This window comes from Schistocerca americana, chromosome 10, assembly GCF_021461395.2.
Source record: "Schistocerca americana isolate TAMUIC-IGC-003095 chromosome 10, iqSchAmer2.1, whole genome shotgun sequence".
NCBI classification, from domain to species: Eukaryota; Metazoa; Arthropoda; class Insecta; order Orthoptera; family Acrididae; genus Schistocerca; species Schistocerca americana.
Window position 1 is genome coordinate 167,565,867 of NC_060128.1, and position 24,239 is coordinate 167,590,105.

Consider the following 24,239-nt stretch of genomic DNA (forward strand, 5'->3'; position numbering starts at 1 on the left):
GCGTAACATTGCAGAGCGATATGAAGTGGGACAAGCATGTAATGGCAGTTGTGGGGAAGGCGGATAGTCGTCTTCGGTTCATTGAAAGAATTTTGAGAAGATGTGGTTCATCTGTAAAGGAGACTGCTTATAAAACATTAATACGACCTATTCTTGAGTACTGCTCGAGCGTTTGGGATCCCTATCAGGTCGGATTGAGGGAGGACATAGAAGCGATTCAGAGGAGGGCTGCTAGATTTGTTACTGGTAGGTTTGATCATCACGCGAGTGTTACGGAAATGCTTCAGGTACTCGGGTGGGAGAGTCTAGAGGAAAGGAGGCGTTCTTTTCGTGAATCGCTACTGAGGAAATTTACAGAACCAGCATTTGAGGCTGACTGCAGTACAATTTTACTGCCGCCAACTTATATTTCACGGAAAGACCAAAAAGATAAGAGAGATTAGGGCTCGTACAGAGGCATATAGGCAGTCATTTTTCCCTCGTTCTGTTTGGGAGTGGAACAGGGAGAGGAGATGCTAGTTGTGATACGAGACACTCTCCACCACCCACCGTATGGTAGATTGCAGAGTATGTATGTAGAAGTAGATGTAACAGAAGAAGCTTCGAATGTGGATAATGAACTAAAGCTGCTCTATGCTGGAAATATAGCTGTAGTGTAACATCCCATTTCGTTGGGAACTGCCAAGGAACACTCTTAGAATCTTCCGAAAATGGAAGATATTCATGTGAATATAGAGAGGAGAACTACACTACTGGTCATTAAAATTGCTACACCACGAAGATGACGTGCTACAGACGCGAAATTTAACCGACAGGAAGAAGATGCTGTGATATGCAAATGATTAGCTTTTCAGAGCATTCATAAAAGGTTGGCGACGGTGGCGACGCCTACAACGTGCTGACATGCGGATAGTTTCCAATCGATTACTCATACACAAACAGCAGTTGACCAGCTTTGCCTGGTGAAACGTTGTTGTGATGTCTCTTGTAAGGAGGAGAAACGCGTACCATCACGTTTCCGACTTTGATAAAGGTCGGATTGTACCCTATCGCGAATGCGGTTTATCTTATCGCCGTGCTGGATCCCAAAGGCGTCGTATCACTAGCAGTCGAGATGACAGGCATCTTATCCACATGGCTGTAACGGATCGTGCAGCCACGTCTCGATCCCTGAGTCAACAGATGGGGACGTTTGCAAGACAACAACCGTCTGCATGAACAGTTCGACGACGTTTGCAGCAGCATGGACTATCAGCTCGGAGACCATGGCTGCGCTTACCCTTGACGCTGCATCACAGACAGGAGCGCCTGCGATGGTGTACTCAACGACGAACCTGGGTGCACGAATGGCAAAACGTCATTTTTTCGGGTGAATCCAGGTTCTGTTTACAGCACCGTGATGATCGCATCCGTGTTTGGCGACATCGCGGCGACGCACATTGGAAACGTGTATTCGTCATCGCCATACTGGCGTATCACCCAGCCTGATGGTATGGGGTGCCATTGGTTACACGACTCGGTCACCTCTTGTTCGCATTGACGGCACATTGAACAGTGGACGCTACATTTCAGATGTGTTACGACCCGTGGCTCTACCCTTCATTCATTCCCCGCAAAACTCTACATTTCAGCAGGATAATGCACGATCGCATGTTACAGGTCCTGTACGGGCCTTTCTGGATACAGAAAATGTTCGAAAACTGCTCTGGCCAGCACATTCTCCAGATCTCTCACCAATTGAAAACGTCCGGTCAATGGTGGCCGAGCAACTGGCTCGTCACAATACGCCAGTCACTACTCTTGAAGAACTGTGGTATCGTGTTGAAGCTGCATGGGCAGCTGTACCTGTACACGCCATCCAAGCTCTGTTTGACTCAATGCTCAGGCGTATCAAGGCCGTTATTACGGCCAGAGGTGCTTTTCTGGGAACTGATTTCTCAGGATTTATGCACCCAAATTGCGCGAAAATTTAATCACATGTCAGTTATAGTATAATATATTGGTCCAATGAATCCCGTTTATCATCTGCATTTCTTCTTGGTGTAGCAATTTTAATGGCCAGTAGTGTATTATTTTAAGTTAATTGAGCTACAGTAGAGCAAAACCCTGTTGTCACTCTTCCGTTTGTGGAGAGCTAAGAATAAAGGTAGGAGCTGTAGCTCCTGTGAGCAAAAATGGTGAATGGAAGACGTCATTTGCCGAGGTGGACATAGTATCCTGTGCAGCTACTGATGGAAGGTGTTATGGTGGCCCGCCAAGGAATAACCAAAGAGTCTGCATTAGCAACGAACGTTATGTAAAAAGTAATTTAATGGACTTACTCTATTGTATACGGACCAGAGAGAAGGAGGAACCTTATGCTCATTGTAAAGTACATTGTGTTAATGGTTAATCTGACAATATGTGGTTGGAGTGATGGAACTCTGGCTATGATGCTTTACATTGTTTAGGGAGGGAAATAAACTCTTTTTCCAGTTAATTAATGAAATATTCAGGGAAGAGGATCCGAGCACAGTGAAGAAGATTATTAACTGGAACTGAATAGCAGGATCAGCTCTATAAGATAAATTTACAGGCGACTGTAGTATCCAGAAGATATTAACAAACAAATCGAATCTAAAAAAGAGTCTTGTGCTATTCTGGGAGGATGTATGTATGTGGTAGGTTTGACATCTCCCTGTGGACGCTTGGTACGTGGTGGCTGGCACTCCAAAAAGACTTTGGTGGTTTGTAGTGGAATGGTATGAGGAAACTGAAAAGAAAAGAAGTGATAACGAATAAACACAAAAGAAAAGTAATGTGAGCTTCAAAACATGACAGACAAGAAGAAAAACTCAATACACTCTTAAAAAAGTGGACAGTTTTGAACATCTTCACATAATACTAAGTAACTAATGCGAGTATAGAACAAGAGCTACTAAACAGAACTAAGAAAGAGATAAGTATGAATATTAAAATGTGTATTTAGATTGCATTTAAGGTACCAGTTACAGTGTATGGTATGGACAGATCAGCACTACAAAAGAAATATGTACGTAGGATTATTGCCACATAAAAGAAGTTTATGAGAAGAGCAGTAGGAAAAACCAGGAAATATGGAGCTAAAAATGAAATGACTCGAAAAAAACTGAGCAAAATAAAGCAATGAATGTGTTGATTGAGGAGCATCAGTTGTTATCAATCAGCCCCCATATGGTTCAGACTGGACCCCATCCTATTTTCATCTGTTCCCAAAACTTAAAGAACGCCTTTGAGGACTTCATTTTCGTAGTGATGAGGTGGTGCAAGCAGAGGGGGTGGAACTTTGTTCATGGACAAGATGACTATGTCGAGAAATATATGTAGACAAGAAGAAAAAATATATGGAATGTTAATACAGTTTGTTTTATTTACAAAGCTTTAAAAATCTTCACGAAAGAAATTCTAAGCTATTTCTTTTAGCAAGCCGTCATAATATTATTACATTGTAACGACAGAACTGCTGAAATGAGCCGGCCGGGGTGGCCGAGCGGTTCTAGGAGCTACATTCTGGAACTGCGCGACCCTTATGGTCGCAGGTTCGAATCCTGCCTTGGGCATGGATGTGTGTGATGTCCTTAGGTTAGTTAGGTTTAAGTAGTTCTGAGTTCTAAGGGACTGATGACCTCAAAACTGAAGTCCCATAGTGCTCAGAGCCATTTTTTTGCTGCAATGAATTTGATGAAATTTGGTGTGGAATGAGCCTGACGCCTCAGAAAAGACATAGGTTGTCTGTGTATTGAACTGGGGACCTAGAAACGACGGAGAGGCTTCGTCCTGCCGTAGCCTACAATAATGGTCCACAACCCCACAACAGGCCACAGCAGTCCATCCACCCCAGAGCCGCTGCACACCGAGCCCAGGGTTGTTGTGGGGTTCGGTCCCCAGTCGACAACCCCCCCCCCCCCCCCCCCCGACCACCCCCCCCCCCGAAACGTGTCTCACTTGAGATGAGTGTAACCCCAAATATTTGCGTGGTAGTAATTGTGGTGTATGCGTACATGGAGACAGTGTTTGCGCAGCAATCGCCGACATAGTGTAACTGAGTCGGAATAAGTGGAACCAGCCCACATTCGCCGATGCAGACGCGCAACCGCCTTAAAAACCATCCACAGGCTGGCCGGCACACCAGACCTTGACACTAATCCGCTGAGCGGATTGGTGCTGGGGACAGGCACGCCTTCCGCTCAGGATGCACTGCGTTAGACTGCGTGGCTAGCCGTGTGGGCAAGACATAGCGTAGTTAAAAAAAAAAAAAAACCGCACTCCGAAGAGAGTGATGTAGGGAACGGAACATCTTTTTTCACATTAGTGAACATCGACCCTGCTAAAAAGTTATTACATTTGTTGCATAATGTACATATCGTAAAATGTAAACCTACTTCAGTAGCATGATGCATAGATGCACGCTCCTGCTGCACATGCCATGTCATGTCATTGTGTGTTGGGGCAGTTGGGATGGTGGTGCAATAGTGAGCTATGCGTAGCTGAACAGGCAGAAAAGTGAGGGTATCTGACGTTATAGCACATACTACACTACTGGCCATTAAAATTGCTACACCAAGAAGTAATGCAGATGATAAACGGGTACTCATTGGACAAATATATTATACTAGAACTCACATTGGATTACATTTTCATGCAATTTGGGTGCATAGATCCTGCGAAATCAGTACCCAGAAAAAGCACCTCTGGCCGTAATAACGGCCTTGATATGCCTGAGCATTGAGTCAAACAGAGCTTGGATGGCGTGTACAGGTACAGCTGCCCATGCAGCTTCAACACGGTAACACAGTTCATCAAGAGTAGTGACTGGCGTATTGTGACTAGCCAGTTGTTCGGTCACCATTGACCAAACGTTTTCAATTGGTGAGAGATCTGGAGAATGTGCTGGCCAGTGCAGCAGTCGAACATTTTCTGTATTCAGAAAGGTCTGTACAGGACCTGCAACATGCGGTCGTGCATTATCCTGCTGAATTGTATTTGCAGGGATAGAATAAAGGGTAGAGCCACGGGTCGTAACACATCTGAAATGTAACGTCCATTGTTCAAAGTGCCGTCAATGCGAACAAGAGGTGACCGAGACGTGTAACCAATGGCACCCCATACCATCACGCCGGGTAATACGCCAGTATGGCGATGACGAATACACGTTTCCAATGTGCGTTCACCGCTACGTCGTCAAACACGGATGCGACCATCATGATGTTGTAAAAAGAACCTGGATTCATCCGAAAAAATGACGTTTTGCCATTCGTGCACCCAGGTTCTTCGTTGAGTACACCGTCGCAGGCGCTCCTGTCTGTGAGGCAGCGTTAAGGGTAACCGCAGCCACGGTCTTCGTGCTGATAGTCCATGCTGCTGCAACCGTCGTCGAACTGTTCGTGCAGATGGTTGTTGTCTTGCAAACGTCGCCATCTGTTGACTCAGGGATCGAGACGTGGCTGCACGATCCGTTACAGCCATGCGGATAAGACGCCTGCCATCTCGACTGCTAGTCATACGAGGCCGTTGGGATCCAGCACGGCGTTCCGTATTACGTTCCTGAACCCACCGATTCCATATTCTGCTAACAGTCATTGGACCTCGACCAACGCGAGCAGCGATGTCGCGATACGATAAACTGCAATCGCGATAGGCTACAATCCGACCTTTATCAAAGTCGGAAACGTGATGGTACGCATTTCTCCTCCTTACACGAGGCATCACAACAACGTTTCACCAGGCAACGCCGGCCAACTGCTGTTTGTGTATGAGAAATCGGTTGGAAAGTTTCCTCATGTCAGCACGTTGTAGGTGTCGCCACCGGCGCCAACTTTGTGTGAATGCTCTGAAAAGCTAATCATTTGCATACCACAGCATCTTCTTTCTGTGGCGTCTGTAGCACATCATCTTCGTGGTGTAGCAATTTTAATGGCCAATAGTGTAGGATTTTTTAAAAAGTTTTATTTCTATGTGCTGCCAGGCAGTTGAGGCCAGTCCAGCTAATGTGCTGATCGAGTAAGCCATTCGACGGTATTGTTGGCATTATATCAAACAATCCCAGCCAGATGGGCTTGCTGTACTGGGACATCGTTGACGAAGAGTGAGGTAATGTTTTGTAACTCGGGCACTTGCTTGCTACCACGAAACTCCCACACCGTGAATTTAACAGGGCTGAGTAACCCGTGCTTGAGCGGTACAGAGAACTAGGAAAATCTGACGTGACAAGCAGAATGAAGCAAACTTACTCATCTCACTCTAGTATGACTCTGACAGAAGCGTAGATATAGGAGTATTTTATTTATTTTTTATTTTGCGTATGGCAATACAGAGACAATATTTTAATTAAGTACAACAATATGTAAACGAAATGTATAAAAAAAACAATGTGTAAATAGTACATGTGTAAAAAACAAGCATTAGCACAAAAGGATAAAGTACAAACACTCAAGACAAAATAACTACACGTTAAAAGCTTGGCAAGTCTGAGTAGAAACTGATTCATATGCTTAAAGCTCAATATCTAGATTGCACAGCCAATCCAAAGGAGAGCGTTTCACATATATAAACTCAGAGACAGGTGCGGCGTATCTTTTTAACGGGCATTCCTCGATAATATGGCGGACGTTCTGTTCTGGTGCTCCATAGTCACAGGCTGGTGAGTCGCATAGGCCCCACTTGTACTTATATGCATTGCATCTTGCATGGCCCGTTCTGATACAGTTTAATGTAGTCCAGGTGCATCTCTTCAGGTCAAAGCCCGGTAATTCCAGAGTAGGATCTTGGATACCTTGTTTATTAATTCCAGAATCATTCCAAAGTGTCGCCATTGCTCCTTGATGTCAGGTTGATGTTCTTGTGTATTAACCCGTATAGGCTTCCGTGATTTCAAGCGGGTCGATGGTATTTCGTTCAAAACATCATGGATTGGTAGATTCTGTGGGTAATCTGAGTCATGAATTTTTGACCACTCTCTTGCTGCTGCTTCTTGCCTTCTCAATTGTGGAGGTGGGATATTGCTCAGAGTATGCAGCCAAGAGTCTGGGGTGGATTTAATAGTACCCGTTATTATCCTCATACACTCGTTCAACTGGACGTCGATTTTCTTAGTATGAGTGCTCGAATGCCAGACAGCAGAGTAATATTCGGCAACAGGATAAACCAGGGCTGTTGCGGCAGTACGTAAGGTGGATGCTTGAGCTCCTCAAGTCGAACCAGCCAATTTTCTCAGGATGTTGTTGCGACTCTTCAGCTTTTGGCTTACGTTTTCTAGATGTTTTTTGTAAGTCAGGGAGCGGTCTAGTGTTATGCCAAGCTATTTGGGGTTGACGTTGTGTTTGACTCTTTGTTCACAGAAGTTTGCATTCAGTTCCTGGTGGGCGATTTTATTGTTCAAGCGGAAAGCACACACCTCGGTATTGGTTGGATTAGGGCAGAGTCGCCATTTTTTATAATAGGAATTCAACGACTCCAGATCTTCTGTGAGTACGTTTGCTCCTTCCCCAAGTGTTTTACTTTGTACAACTAGTGTCAAATCATCGGCGTAGAGTATAAATAATCGAGATTAGGGGCTCAAAGCAGCCGCTCGTGCTGCCATTCCGTCTGCGTCTTGAACTGGAGAGAATGGTAAGCAACTGAATTTCAGAAAAACCACGATTCACCATTGGTGATGGAAATCGGTTGCCAACTTGCCACTGATTAATTCATCGAGTTTCGGCATGAGGCACACAATACCAGAGGCGTGGCAGCTGCGAGACTTGGGAAAGTTTCACCAACATGGGGAGATGGCGTCTAGCTGGCCTCTGCCCTCTGACTGACTTCGGCTGCTGGACTGCAGGCTGCCTACGATTCAGCTGTGGGAGGCGCAACCTCGTGGCCTCCTAGCTGCCTGGACATCTTTGGCCAGCGTCCTGGTCTAAGAATGTGGGGTGATGGTGGCATTGCTGCTAGGCATCTGGCATAGGCTATTGCACTCATACGCATGACTGGAGACAACGAGATGTGCGGCTGGTCCTTAGCTGACACAACTCTGAAGGATCTGGGTGGCCCAGGCTTGCTCGAGGAAAGGAGGCGTTCTTTTCGTGAATCGCGGTTGTTAGCATCCGACTTAGTAAACGAATCGACTTCATTTACTTCCGGTACGATGGACGTCGAAAAATTATGGGCAAATTTTAAACACATTTTAAATCACGCATTGGACAAGTGCGTGCCGTAAAAGTGGGTTACGGACTGGAAAGACCCCACCCTGGTTTAACAGCGCAATTCGGAGAATACTCAGGAAGCAAAGACAGTTGCACTCGCGGTACAAGAAAGATCGGGAGAATGAGGACAGGCAAAAGTTAGTAGAGATTAGTGCTGCTGTAAAAAGAGCGATGCGCGAAGCATACAACCACTACCACCGTCATACCTTAGCAACAGATCTTGCTGAAATCCCAAGGAAATTCTGGTCTTACGTAAAATCGGTAAGCGGGTCGAAGGCTTCCGTCCAGCCACTCACTGATCAGTCTGGCCTGGCAACGGAAGACAGCAAAACGTATAGCTCAAATTTTAAATTTAGCATTTGAGAAATCTTTCACGCAGGAGGATCGTACAAACATACCGCCGTTTGAGTCTCGTACAGATTCCCGTATGGAGGACATAGTGATAAACATTCCTGGGGTTGTGAAGCAGCTGAATGGGTTGAAAATAAATAAATCGCCAGATCCTGATGGGATTCCAATTCGGTTTTACAGAGAGTGCTCTACTGCATTGGCTCCTTACTTAGCTTGCATTTATTGCGAATCTCTTGCCCAACGTAAAGTCCCGAGCGACTGGAAAAAAAGCGCAAGTGACGCCTGTATATAAGAAGGGTAGAAGGACGGATCCTCAAAATTACAGACCAATATCCTTAACATCGGTCTGTTGCAGGATTCTCGAACATATTCTCAGTTCGAATATAATGAATTTCCTCGAGACAGAGAAGTTTCTGCCGGCCGAAGTGGCCGTGCGGTTCTAGGCGCTGCAGTTTGGAACCGCGAGACCGCTACGGTCGCAGGTTCGAATCCTGCCTCGGGCATGGATGTGTGTGGTGTCCTTAGGTTAGTTAGGTTTAACTAGTTCTAAGTTCTAGGGGACTAATGACCTCAGAAGTTGAGTCCCATAGTGCTCAGAGCCATTTAGAGAAGTTTCTGTCCATGCATCAGCACGGCTTTAGAAAGCATTGCTCCTGCGAAACGCAACTAGCCCTTTCTCCACATGATATCTTGCGAACCATCGATGAAGGGTATCAGACGGATGCCATATTCCTTGACTTCCGGAAAGCGTTTGACTCGGTGCCCCACTGCGGACTCCTAACTAAGGTACAAGCATATGGGATTGGTTCCCAAGTATGTGAGGGGCTCGAAGTACGTTGTCCTCGATGGTGAGTGTTCATCGGAGGTGATGGTATCATCTGGAGTGCCCCAGGGAAGTGTGGTAGGTCTGCTGTTGTTTTCTATCTACACAAATGATCTTTTGGATAGGGTGAATAGCAATGTGCGGCTGTTTGCTGATGATGCTGGGGTGTACGGGAAGGTGTCGTCGTTGAGTGACTGTAGGAGGACACAAGATGACTTGGACAGCATTTGTGATTGGTGTAAAGAATGGCAGCTAACTCTAAATATAGATAAATGTAAATTAATGCGGATGAATAGGAAAAAGAATCCCGTAGTGTTTGAATACTCCATTAGTAGTGTAGCCCTTGACACAGTCACGTCGATTAAATATTTGGGAGAGCGATATGAAGTGGGACAAGCATGTTATGGCAGTTGTGGGGAAGGCAGATAGTCGTCTTCGGTTCATTGGTAGAATTTAGGGAAGATGTGGTTCATCTGTAAAGGAGACCGCTTATAAAACACTAATACGACCTATTCTTGAGTACTGCTCGAGCGTTTGGGACCCCTAACAGGTCGGATTGAGGGAGGACATAGAAGCAATTCAGAGGCGGGCTGCTAGATTTGTTACTGGTAGGTTTGATCATGACGCGAGTGTTACGGAAATGCTTCAGGAACTCGGGTGGGAGTCTCTAGAGGAAAGGAGGCGTTCTTTTCGTGAATCGCTACTGAGGAGATTTAGAGAACCAGCATTTGAGGCTGACTGCAGTACAATTTTACTGCCGCCAACTTATATTTCGCGGAAAGACCACAAAGATAAGATAAGAGAGATTAGGGGTCATACAGAGGCATATAGGCAGTCATTTTTCCCTCGTTCTGTTTGGGAGTGGAACAGGGAGAGAAGATGCTAGGTGTGGTACGAGGTACCCTGCGCCACGCACCGTATTGTGGATTGCGGAATATGTATGTAGATGTAGATGTGGTGGTGCACAGGCACTGCAGCAGCTGCTACCACGACTGAGGACAACAGGCGTCACTGGGTGTGACTTAGGCATTGTTGCATTGTGACGTCAGCTGTGTTTACACACACAGTGTGCCTTGAGACCAGCCAGGGTACCCTATAAGGCTGCTTGATTAAACATCTGTCAATGCTATCACTGTTTCACTGCACGCACTCCCTCAACATTTCTCTCGCCCATCATGAGCCATAGTGACCCAGGAAGGCGAGTGCCGAAGGAGCATGAAACACGATTCATCTGCAAAGGCCAACTGTCGCCAGTCAGTGGATATCCAGTTGTGGTATTGCTGTGCAAATTCCAGCCTTCATCATCGAAGAATAGCTGTCAGGATGGTTGCATGAACCAGGTACCTGCTGCTGAGACCAATACGAAGCAACGGTTGCTGAACAGTCATTGAGGAGACACTGTTGGCATCCCCTAGGTTCATCTGGATGGCACTTGCTCAACAGTTGCGTATCTATTCGCCCACACACATCTCCACATCCGTCATTCAAAAGTCGTGGCCCGCCAATTTCCTTGAACCCAGTTTTGGATAGTGCCATTTTGCCGTGCATGGTATTCTTTAACCGTGGTGACACGTGAACACTTTACAAACCAAGCCATTTCGGAAACATCTCCAACCTCGGCCAAAACGTCAACGAAGATGCCCTTCTGGACATCAGAGAAGCCGGCCAGAGTGGCCGAGCGGTCCTAGGCGCTACAGTCTGAAACCGCGCGACCGCTACGGTCGCAGGTTCCAATCTAGCCTTGATCATATATGTGTGTGATGTCCTTAGGTTGGTTAGGTTTAAGTAGTTATAAGTTCTAGGGGACTGATGACCTCAGCAGTTAAGTCCCATAGTGCTCGGAGCCATTTGAACCATTTTTGAACATCAGAGAAATCGCTGCATTTCTGCATTACATCAACAACTGCACTGTTTTCCACACAGTCCACCTGACTCCGTTTATTGACCCTCCACTGCTATTTTTGCCATCTGTGAATGGTTATGGTACATTAACAGCAAATATAGGTGGTGGTGATGTCAGTGTGATTGGACCGTGTAGGTCGAACAAGTGATATTGAATGTATCCAGAGCAGGGCAGCATGAATGTTAACAGGTTCGTTTGGCTTTCAGAGATGCTGGAAGAACTGAACTGACATGTGCTTGAGGATTCAGTTATCCTACAACAGCCAACTTATAACCAGTTCTACGTGTATAATCTAGGAATTAGTAAAACTCCCTACATATCTCTCTCATAGCGACCATAAAAATAAGATTAAACTAATTACAGTACGCACAGAGGCATTTAAACAGCAACTCACCGAGTAATGCACAGTATTGATTTAGATACCGAAAATAATGAAAATGCTGAAACGTACCTCTGTTATGGGGTTAAAAGATTTAATATGGGGACAGGCTTCCGTACACAATGGCTAATTAATGAAGTGTCATTGTACCATACCAACTGTCAATGACCAATGACCTCAGCAGTTTGGTCCCATAGGAACTTACCACCACCAACTGTCAATTTAGAGCTGGTGTGGGAATATAAATTTCTCTTACATGACCTGCGCTTGGTCTTTTTCGTACTTGCCATTTTTCAGTGCACATCGATTTGGCTGAAATCTGGATAGTTATTCGCAGAAGCTAAATTATTAACATTGTTATTACAAATGTTACTCACAACTTTTAAAAGATACAACACTGTGTTTTAGTTTACGACATCTGTAGAGCTGCTCAAATAATGTAGTCTATATAAAACAGTCATTCCAGAATGAATTTTCACTCTGCACCGGTATGTACGCTGATATGAAACTGAGAGGGGAATGGAGTCAGAAGCAATGGAATCAAAAGACAGAGCACATAGTGGAAATGAAAAATACAGAGAGTGGAGACCATACATAGATTGGGGAGGGGGGGAGGAAGGTTTTGACCCTTCCAGACCTGCGAACTATAACACATAGGTATAGGGGAGGTCGTATTTTGTAGCAAAATTTTAAATACATATGTGTAGGGGTAAAAGTAAGTTGAACTTCCCAGAATTTTTGATCTCCCAAGATATGGTGGAGGCAGTGGCACTGAGACAAAAAGAGACAGGGTATGTGGGAGAGGAAACAGTGGCAGTGGGATACACTGCGAATAAATGGGAGAAAAAGGAGACTGTGGGTAAAAGATACATATAGACAGGGAGATGCTCAGTATGAAAGCGTAACTACAAAGAGAGACTGGGTAAAAGAATTTACAACAAAGTGCGGATTGTTCGCTTGCCAAAATATTTGTTAAGCAAGATGAAATCGGTAGTGAGTGAGGTAACTGGTTTCCCACGTTTCTGTCGAAGTCTTTTAAAGAGGAATATTCGCATTTTTTGTGCTCCAGCAGAAGTATTTTTCCAGTGGTAATTGATTGCTTGGGTAACTTATAGCCAAATTGGGTAGGATATAAAATGCAGACTGGTATCAGCTAGAAAAGTTTTTGTATAAAGGTAATGTTTGACAACAGCTATTACAGGTGTGTTAGCAAGTCTTTTTAAAAGTTTCTCTGGAGTGTAGCCTTATATGGGAGGCCAACGGTTCATATGAATAGAGAAGTAGAGAATACAAGCGTTTGAAATGCGGTGCTACAGAAGATTGCTAAAGATTTGATAGGTAGAAGAGAACGAAGAGGTTCAGTATCGAATTCGAGAAGGAAAGAAATTTATGGCCCAACTTGACTAAAAATGGGTTCAACTGATAATACACATTGTTAGACATGAAGAAATAGCCCACTTGATGGTAGAGAGAAGTGTATGGGGCAAAACTTGTAGAAGGAGCCCAAGGTTTGACTGTGGGTGTCAAGTTCAAATGTATATACTTTGCAGTATCTATTTAGAGATGAAGAGGCTTGCACAGGGCAGGGGAGAACTGCATCAAGCCAATATTCAGACTGAAGACTACAATGTCGAGGAGATTTATGGAATGCCTCAGTGGGACACTAACAGACGAGAGCCGAGCAGACACCCAACAGCTCCACTAGGGATGGCTTCTGAGCTCCTGCCTTCACCCTACGCATCGCACGCTGAGCTTACCTGGAATAGTTGGCCTGGAGCAGTTCCACATTGACTGGTGGTGGCAGCTGGCCCGCCAGCACGGCGATGACGTCACACACAGTGGCAGGGTGGTTGGGGTAGGCCTCACCGTACTGGCCCATGCGGTTCAGCAACTCTGGCAGCCAGATGAGGAAGCCGTTGGAACTGCAGGATAGTGCACAGGTGAGAAATGATTCGTGAATGAGTACCTGCTTGTTTCTAGCTCACACTTTTCACAACTTGCTTTTATGAAGAATAGGTCGATATGAGCAGCCAGTCATGAATTATGAACTCGAAAAAATGAAAATTGTGTAATGAATCTCTTGTTTATTTGGGTGGTACACATCTGTAGTGCTGGTATGCAGTGATATCCCTGCACATTGCAAGTGGAACTGAAACCAAACACAGCAGACAAAGTTAAATTGCTGAGGCGAGAGGCTATGGTCGATGTATTAAAGTATTCCTAGATGTTTTGTCTTTGACTGTGAGAGATACCTTCAGAGTAAAACAGTGACTAGACTCTTTTACCTCTGAAGAGGTCTCCCGCAGTTAAAGACGAAATGTCAGAGAATATTATACCTTTATACGTGTTATACGTGAATCATGGCCTCTTAGCCTGGAAGTTTCACCAGATAAATATAACTTACTAAATCAGGAGGCACAGTCGCTGCTCTGAAAAAGATTCTGGTTCCTAACCTTTATTAAACACCTTGTGTTGTGGTAGCTTAATATTTACTTATGAAACTTCCTGGCAGATTAAAACTGTGTGCCCGACCGAGACTCGAACTCTGGACCTTTGCCTTTCGCAGGCAAGTGCTCTGTCATCTGAAGTACCCCAGGCTGTGGCTAAGCCGTGTGTCCACAATATCCTTTCTTTCAAGAGTGCTAGTTCTGCATGGTTCGCAGGAGAGCTCCTGTAAAGTTTGGAAGGTAGGAGACGAGGTACTGGCAGAAGTAAAGCTGTGAGGAGCGAGCGTGAGTCGTGCTTCGGTAGCTCAGATGGTAGAGCACTTGCCCGCGAAAGGCAAAGGTCCCGAGTTCGAGTCTCGGTCGGGCACACAGTTTTAATCTGCCAGGAAGTCTCATATCAGCGGACACTCCTCTGCAGAGTGAAAATCTCATTCTGGTAATATTTACTTGATTATAATGGTATTTTTGAAACAAAAAGAAACAGTATCACATTTTCGTGCCCACAGGCAACAATCTGAAAACGGAAACTCTGATGCAGAATAGAAAAGACTGCCAGGAACCGCATATTTGTCTGTCTCTGCCTTCTTTCCAAACAGAACATTGTCTTGACTCAACATCATACAAATTTAAAAATCGCTGACATTCAGTTCTTGTGTGATCACTGTACTGGAATGTTGCACCTAAAGATCGCGCCGAAGAATTCTCTCAACACTTTGCTCCAAACATTGCACAGCAGCTGCAGCTGTAGATTTTGATGCAAAGCGCTCTGAATTTGGTTCAGGTGAATCTCTCGCATCAGCTACATTTCTCAGTTCTGTGATGATGAAGGAACAGTCAGAAGATTTAAGTTTAAATGCAAACTTGTTTGCCTGTCGATTGGAGTCAAAGTGTGAACCATTTTGTGATGTGAGATTGCATCGTTACATCATGTGCAAATCTGACACAAAGCGAACACTGCAACAGTATCAGCCAATAGCCATTTCAACGAACTCCTCGGAACTGAAACGATGACCCTTCCAAGGCCAAGGTGTGGCTGCCAGAGAAAATCGTATGTATACGTCAGATCAGTATTATTGCTGGCATCACGGTATTCCCTGTTATGCATAGCTGTGACACTTGAAGATTGGAAAGATTGGGGACATTATTGTGCTCCAACAAGAATATATGTACCGGCAGAAGTAGAGCTGTGAGGACTGGGCGTGAGTCGTGCTTGGGTAGCTCAGTTGGTAGAGCACTTGCCCGTGAAAGGCAAAGGTCCTGAGTTCGAGTCTTGGCCCGGCACACAGTTTTAATCTGCCAGGAAGTTTCATAACAGCGCACACTCCGATGCAGAGTGAAAATATTCTGGAAACATCCCCAAGGCTGTGGCTAAGCCATGTCTCTGCAATACCCTTTCTTTCAGGAGTGCTAGTTCTGCAAGCTTCTGTAAAGTTTGGAAGGTAGGAGGCGAGGTACCAGCAGAAGTAGAGCTGTGAGGACTGGGCGTGAGTCGTGCCTGGGTAGCTCAGTTGGTAGAGCACTTGCCCGCAAAAGGCAAAGGTCCCGAGTTCGAGTCTCAGCCTGGCACACAGTTTTAATCTGCCAGGAAGTTTCAAGAATATATGTGTTTAACGTCCAAAACTGTTGCTGGTAGACAGGGGCTATTAGCAGGAACCTGTGCTTACAGATCCAGTGTTCACCATATGATATGAACGGTTCAATTCAGGATGGGAAGTTGTAGGGCCGAGATGCTCCATTCTTCTGGTGTGCTGGACACTAAGAAATGATTGAGTCTTGCGTTTTCTTCTGGCAGTGTCAATGTAGATGTACATGAAAGACCCTCAAGGACCACGCTCATTGATATATGTGGATACTGAGTGAATGCAGTGTTAGTGATTCTCTAGTTATGGTTATCAGCGATCAGAAGGGCTACCTGTGACCCCTTCTGTTTTCACTATACAGGCTGTAACTGCCAATGTTTAGAGATGAGTAGTGTTTGCATCATTCACGCTAGGGTAGAGCCATGCACTGGCGACGAGTACATACTCCTACTGAACAGCTTCATCCATTTGAACTGAACAGGATTACATTGTGGGCCTGCAGGAAGATGGATGGACGTATTGATCGGCTGCAGCACATGTTGGGCACAATGTATAGGTGGCGTATCGTTGCTTTCAACAGTGGTCTGTGGAACACATCCACACCTGTACACAAGGCTCTGGATGGCAGACACAGGTCCAGATTGACGCCAACAGCAATGGCCAACCGAACATCAGACGAGTAAGAAACACTGGCAAATGTGTCACTTGCTGTGTAATCATAACCATTAAGTGCTGTCTGGTAGCAGGACTGATCACACATTCCTCTGGCCAGCCTATATGCAACAGGACACTGATCATGCATTCCTCTGGCCAGCCTATATGCAACAGGACTCTGATCATGCATTCCTCTGGCCAGCCTATATGCAACAGGACTCTGATCATGCATTCCTCTGGCCAGCCTATATGCCACAGGACTCTGATCACGCATTCCTCTGGCCAGCCTATATGCAACAGGACTCTGATCATGCATTCCTCTGGCCAGCCTATATGCCACAGGACTCTGATCACGCATTCCTCTGGCCAGCCTATATGCAACAGGACTCTGATCATGCATTCCTCTGGCCAGCCTATATGCAACAGGACTGATCATGCATTCCTCTGGCCAGCCTATATGCAACAGGACTCTGATCATGCATTCCTCTGGCCAGCCTATATGCAACAGGACTCTGATCATGCATTCCTCTGGCCAGCCTATATGCAACAGGACTCTGATCATGCATTCCTCTGGCCAGCCTATATGCCACAGGACTCTGATCATGCATTCCTCTGGCCAGCCTATATGCAACAGGACTGATCATGCATTCCTCTGGCCAGCCTATATGCAACAGGACTCTGATCATGCATTCCTCTGGCCAGCCTATATGCAACAGGACTCTGATCATGCATTCCTCTGGCCAGCCTATATGCCACAGGACTCTGATCATGCATTCCTCTGGCCAGCCTATATGCAACAGGACTCTGTACACGCATTCCTCTGGCCAGCCTATATGCAACAGGACTCTGATCATGCATTCCTCTGGCCAGCCTATATGCAACAGGACTCTGATCATGCATTCCTCTGGCCAGCCTATTTGCCACAGGACTCTGATCACGCATTCCTCTGGCCAGCCTATATGCAACAGGACTCTGATCATGCATTCCTCTGGCCAGCCTATATGCAACAGGACTCTGATCATGCATTCCTCTGGCCAGCCTATATGCAACAGGACTCTGATCATGCATTCCTCTGGCCAGCCTATATGCAACAGGACTCTGATCATGCATTCCTCTGGCCAGCCTATATGCAACAGGACTCTGATCACGCATTCCTCTGGCCAGCCTATATGCAACAGGACTCTGATCATGCATTCCTCTGGCCAGCCTATATGCAACAGGACTGATCATGCATTCCTCTGGCCAGCCTATATGCAACAGGACTCTGATCATGCATTCCTCTGGCCAGCCTATATGCAACAGGACTCTGATCACGCATTCCTCTGGCCAGCCTATATGCAACAGGACTCTGATCATGCATTCCTCTGGCCAGCCTATATGCCACAGGACTCTGATCACGCATTCCTCTGGCCAGCCTATATGCAACAGGACTCTGATCATGCATTCCTCTGGCCAGCCTATATGCAACAGGACTGATCATGCATTCCTCTGGCCAGCCTATATGCAACAGGACTCTGATCATGCATTCCTCTGGCCAGCCTATATGCAACAGGACTCTGATCATGCATTCCTCTGGCCAGCCTATATGCAACAGGACTCTGATCATGCATTCCTCTGGCCAGCCTATATGCAACAGGACTCTGATCATGCATTCCTCTGGCCAGCCTATATGCAACAGGACTCTGATCACGCATTCCTCTGGCCAGCCTATATGCAACAGGACTCTGATCATGCATTCCTCTGGCCAGCCTATATGCAACAGGACTGATCATGCATTCCTCTGGCCAGCCTATATGCAACAGGACTGATCACGCATTCCTCTGGCCAGCCTATATGCAACAGGACTCTGATCATGCATTCCTCTGGCCAGCCTATATGCAACAGGACTGATCATGCATTCCTCTGGCCAGCCTATATGCAACAGGACTCTGATCATGCATTCCTCTGGCCAGCCTATATGCAACAGGACACTGATCATGCATTCCTCTGGCCAGCCTATATGCAACAGGACTCTGATCATGCATTCCTCTGGCCAGCCTATATGCAACAGGACTCTGATCACGCATTCCTCTGGCCAGCCTATATGCAACAGGACTCTGATCACGCATTCCTCTGGCCAGCCTATATGCAACAGGACTCTGATCATGCATTCCTCTGGCCAGCCTATATGCAACAGGACTCTGATCATGCATTCCTCTGGCCAGCCTATATGCAACAGGACACTGATCATGCATTCCTCTGGCCAGCCTATATGCAATAGGACTCTGATCATGCATTCCTCTGCCCAACCTATACGCAATAGGACTCTGATCATGCATTACTCTGGCTGGCCTATCACAAGGATATCGCCGGGCACAGCTACTCTGTTATCATGAAAGAGTCAACTGGAGAGTGTCATGTTGCTCTGTTGTCTTGAACGATGAGAGTAGGTTCTGCTTGTATGCGAGCAGTGGATGTACACATGTATTGGGTATACCTGGGGAGCTGCCTATTCCAGAGTGCACAATGCGCAGGTCCCACACCAGGTTTCATGGTTTTACAAGTCACAGTGAGAAATGGTGTTTTCGTACGGCAAAGAAAAAATGGTAGAGATATGGTGTGAAAGTGAATCAATGAATCCTCCGCCACGCAATAATGAGTGAATTGTGGAATAGTCATATAGATATATACTACTGGCCATTAAAATTACTACACCAAGAAGAAATGCAGCTGATAAACGGGTATTCATTGGACAAATATATTATACTAGAACTGACATGTTCATGCAGTTTGGGTTCATAGGTCCTGAGAAATCAGTACCCAGAACAACCACCTCTGGCCGTAATAACGGCCTTGATACGCCTGGTAATTGAGTCAAACAGAGCTTGGATGGCGTGTACAGGTACAGCTGCCCATGCAGCTTCAACACGATACCTCAGTTCTTCAAGAGTAGTGACCTGCGTATTGTGACGAGCCAGTTGCTAGGCTACCAGTGACCAGACGTTTTCAATTGGTGAGAGATCTGGAGAATGTGCTGCCCAGGGCAGCAGCTGAACATTTTCTGTATCCAGAAAGGACTTACAGCACCCGCAACATGTGGTCGTGCATTATCCTGTTGAAATGTAGCGTTTCGCAGGGATCGAATGAAGGGTAGAGCCACAGGTAGTAACACATCTGAAATGTAACGTCCACTGTTCAAAGTGCCGTCAATGCGAACAAGAGGTGACCGAGATGTATAAACAATGGCATCCCGTACCATCATGCCGAGTGACACGCCTGTATGGCGATGACAAATACACGCTTCCAATGTGCGTTCACCGCGATGTCGCCAAACACGGATGCGACCATCATGATGCTGTAAAAAGAACCTGGATTCATCCGAAAAATGACGTTTTGCCATTCGTGCATCCAGGTTCATCGTTGAGTACACCATCAGAGGCGCTCCTGTCTGTGATGCAGCGTCAATGGTCTCCGAGCTGATAGTCCATGCTGCTGCAAACGTCGTCGAACTGTTCGTGCAGATGGTTGTTGTCTTGCAAACGTCCCCATCTGTTGACTCAGGGATCGAGACGTGGCTGCACGATCCGTTACAGCCATGCGGATAAGATGCTTGTGATCTCGACTGCTAGTGATACGAGGCCGTTGGGATCCAGCACGGCATTCCGTATTACCCTCCTGAACCCACCATGTTCTGCTAACAGTCATTGGATGTCGGCCAACGCGAGCAGCAATGTCACGATACGATAAAGCGCAATCGCGATAGGCTACAATCCGACCTTTATCAAAGTTGGAAACGTGATTGTACGCATTTCTCCTGCTTACACGAGGCATCACAACCACGTTTCACCAGGCAACGCCGGTCAACTGCTTTTTGTGTATGAGAAATAGGTTGGAAACGTTCCTCATGTCAGCGCGTTGTAGGTGTCGCCACCGGCGGCATCCTTGTGTGAATGCTCTGAAAAGCTAATCATTTGCATATCACAGCATCTTCTTCCTGTCGGTTAAATTTCACGTCAGTAGCACGTCATGTTCGTGGTGTAGCAATTTTAATAGCCAGTAGTGTAGATGTACTGGCTTGTGTCATAAAACGAGCGTTTGAGTCAGTGAGACACGTGAGAACATGTTCCATATTCTTGGACTCTGGAATTGCGTGCACACAGGGCTTATCACATTTGAATGAAACGTCAATGGGACACTAATATCGACCAGGTCTTCAAACTGTACTGGAGCGTAATGCACGCTACTCTTACAGACTCGAATAGTCGAGTAGCTTAAAGCCGTGACATTTACGACAAAAATTGATGAAGTCTTCGTGATGCAATAGGGCCTGTTAGTTACCTGCCCCCTGCACTGGATCATACACTTACGACTACGTTAACTGGAGGCGACACCCACCTGGCGTAGAGCCCGAACTGAATGAAGCAGGCGACGACGGTGTAGAGCAGGTAAGGCGGCTTGAACAGCGGGACCGTCTGCCTCCACATGTGGCGCGCGATGGCCAGCGGCGACTTGGTGTTGACGCCCACTGGCGATGACGTCAGCGCGTCCCCCTGCAGGGCCGCCACCTGGACACAGGCACGGGCGGCGAGGTCAGAGGCGTCCCAGCGACACACGACTTCGTCTACCGGGTGATCAAAAATTCAGTATAAATTTGAGAACTGAATAAATCACGGAATAATGCAGATAGAGAGGTACAAATTGACACACATGCTTGGAATGACATGGGGGTTTATTAGAACCAAAAAATACAAACGTTCAAAAAATATCCGACAGATGGCGCTTCATCTGATCAGAATAGCAATAATTAGCATAACAAAGTAAGACAAAGCAAAGATGATGTTCTTTACAGGAAATGCTCAATATGTCCACTATCATTTATCAACAATAGCTGTAGTCGAGGAATAATGTTGTGAACAGCACTGTAAAGCATGTCCGGAGTCATGGTGAGGCATTGGCGTCGGATATTGTATTTCAGCATCCCCAGAGATGTCAGTCGATCACGATACACCTGCGACTTCAGGTAACCCCAAAGCCAATAATCGCATGGACTGAGGTCTGGGGACCTGGGAGGCCAAGCATGACGAAAGTGGCGGCTGAGCACACGATCATCACCAAACGAAGCGCGAAAGAGATCTTTCACGCGTCTAGCAGTACTTTTTTTTTTGTTCTAATAAAATCCCATCTCATTCCAAGCATGTGTGCCAATTTTTACCTCTCTGTCTACATTATTCCATGGTTTATTAATTTTTCAAATATATACTGACTTCTTGATCACGCGGTACATCTACACTCCGCGAGCCACCTTACGGTGTATGGCGGAGGGTACTTCTAGTACCAATATCTCTTCCCCCCCTCCTCTGCTCCATTCGTGAATGCTGTATTGGGAGATCGACTGTCAATAATCTCTAGTATAGTGGTTCCCAACCTGGGGCCTGATTACCTCTCCGGCCGGAGTGGCCGAGCGGTTCTAGGCGCTACAGTCTGGAACCGCGCGACCGCCACAGTCGCCGGTTCGAGTCTCGCCTCGGGCATGGATGTGTGCGATGTCTTTAGGTTAGTTAGGTTTAAGTAGTTCTAAGTTCTAGGGGACTGATGACCTCAGCAGTTAGGTCCCATAGTGCTCAGAGCCATTTTTTGAACCTGATTATCTCCTGAGGGGTAAAATGAAATTTTCTGAGGGGTAAAAACTAAAAGATTCGATTCTGTTTCAGTCACGAAACTAATTTATTTTCAAAAGGTCGTCACAATTTTCTAAGACTCTAAAGTTATCAATAAATACTTTTTCTCAGTTAGTAGCATTAATGCGGTAGAGGTCATAGGTTTCTCATATAGTCCATCCTCTAGACACATATCTCGCCTTTTGTGCCGCATATCGCTGATGATAAAAGTGAGGCATATACATAAGCAATGCTAAACATCTGAGAAAAGTGTCTTCTGCAAGTTTCAGATAGTACCTGCAGTAGTCCAGAAATTGCTTTATTACTCGCTTCGAAACAGATACATAAATTAAATGTAAACGTAGGCTTCCGTGGCCGTTGTCACAGTCAGTAAAATGCTTCTGGGTTTGAGGCCGCATTGTCGTCTATAAAATTCCGACGTTTCGGCGACTGTTGCAAGGCGCCTTCCTCAGGGTGTATTGCTGACGCCTGAATGAGCACTAGTTTGGTTACTAATATACTGCGGAGGAGTGCTGTCATTGGATGTGATGGTGCAGAGGAAGGGTACTGGGAGTTCATTGTATTGGTCTTTGCATTGCATGTTGTCATTGGCGGAAGTAGGCCTTATCCGTTGGAGTTTCCTTTACTGCTTGCCACTGGTGGAAATCGGCGAATAGGGAACTGAGCGGTGACTACAGCGTAGCGTTGTTTACTAACTGCCTGATGTCGAGTAGGGCGCGTCAGCGCTGTGTGTACCCTCCAAAACTGTGGCCTAAAGCGCGCCTGTTGCTCTGCGAGAGCTGTCCTTCTGCAGAGCTGTCCAGCTGGCAGCCGAGACGCCGGGAGTCGGTACCCGTCTTCTCTATTCATGTTGTCGGGTCGCTTGGCTATTTCTATAGTCTCTCTGATCTTGCTCCGCAAGCTAAACGACTTTTTCGCCAGTACGCGGGCCTCTCGAATTTCGATCTTCATCCTGAATTGACAGTACGACACAGAAGATACTTCATAAGAGCTACTATACTGCTGTAAGCACTATTATTATTATTATTATTATTGTTGTTGTTGTTGTTGTTGTTGTTGTTATTACTGATACTATCAGTGGCTATGGTCAGACACAAAGCATTAACAGAAGAAGTCTTCCAATTTCTGCTAGTTCAGAAGTAAGGCGTTCAGCAACCTAATGATTTACGTACAGTAATTATAGTGCACACATCTCAACTTGGTTGATTTTAAATGGCATTGCAGTGTGCAGGTCCAGCAAGTGCCACAATGGAGAGGAGTAATGCAGGGGAAGCATGTTTGGTAACACGTGTCTGCCCTCACTGTGGATTTTTACCTGAGAAGGCGTTGTGGGTAGCACTAGCGATGCAGCTAGAATTCCTTCGTCGTTCATTCTAACACACACACACACACACACACACACACACACACACACACACACACACAAACAAACAAAATATGATCCATCTTTCATCATTTTAAAAATAAAAGTGTTCCAAGAAAGGTCTTTAATCCAGCAGTTTAATTAAGTGCTAAAGTTGGTGATAATGTGGGGGAGGTGGGGGGGGGGACAGACGGAAGAGGGGGGGGGCGGATGCCGGGGGTACTAACTAATGTCTAGTTGCACTCAGGGTAAAGGTCTAAGAAAGGCTGGGATCCACTGCTCTAGTATTAGCTCTAATTTCTCCGATTCTCTCAAGGCGGTTAATTCATGAGATGTATGAGGGAGGAAATAATAAAATTACATTATGGCTGCCAGTACTGTCTAATTTGTATCCAGCTCACCATCGTCGAAAGGCAGCTCTCTACAACCATTGCCGAGTTTCTAAAAATGAATAAATCCCTCTTTGTGAAGACTTACTCTCGTTGCATAGCAAACGCCTCAAATCCGGAAGACCAACATATCAAGCAAGAGTGCAAATGCTCTCCACGGGGTTCAGCCACGACTCTTAGTGGAAATGTGTGACGTAAACCACGGAAACCCAGAACTTACTGACAACCCAACTGTCAAGGTTCCAGGCTTTCAGCGTCCTGTGGAAATGTAGGTACAGTTGAACAGCTATCAGGCTGAAGAAGGGATGAGAAGATACAAAATGCACAAGTGAGGCTTTTCGATTCATAGTATGTGTGGTGACTTTCAGACAACGAGCCACTTTAAATGAGTGTCCTGTAAGATGTTTCCCCAGTGGCATCGAGAATGTGCGTGAAGTATCCAATTGGGCGCATCACTGGACAGAGTCTTCAGACATTCCTGTGTAGTCTGAG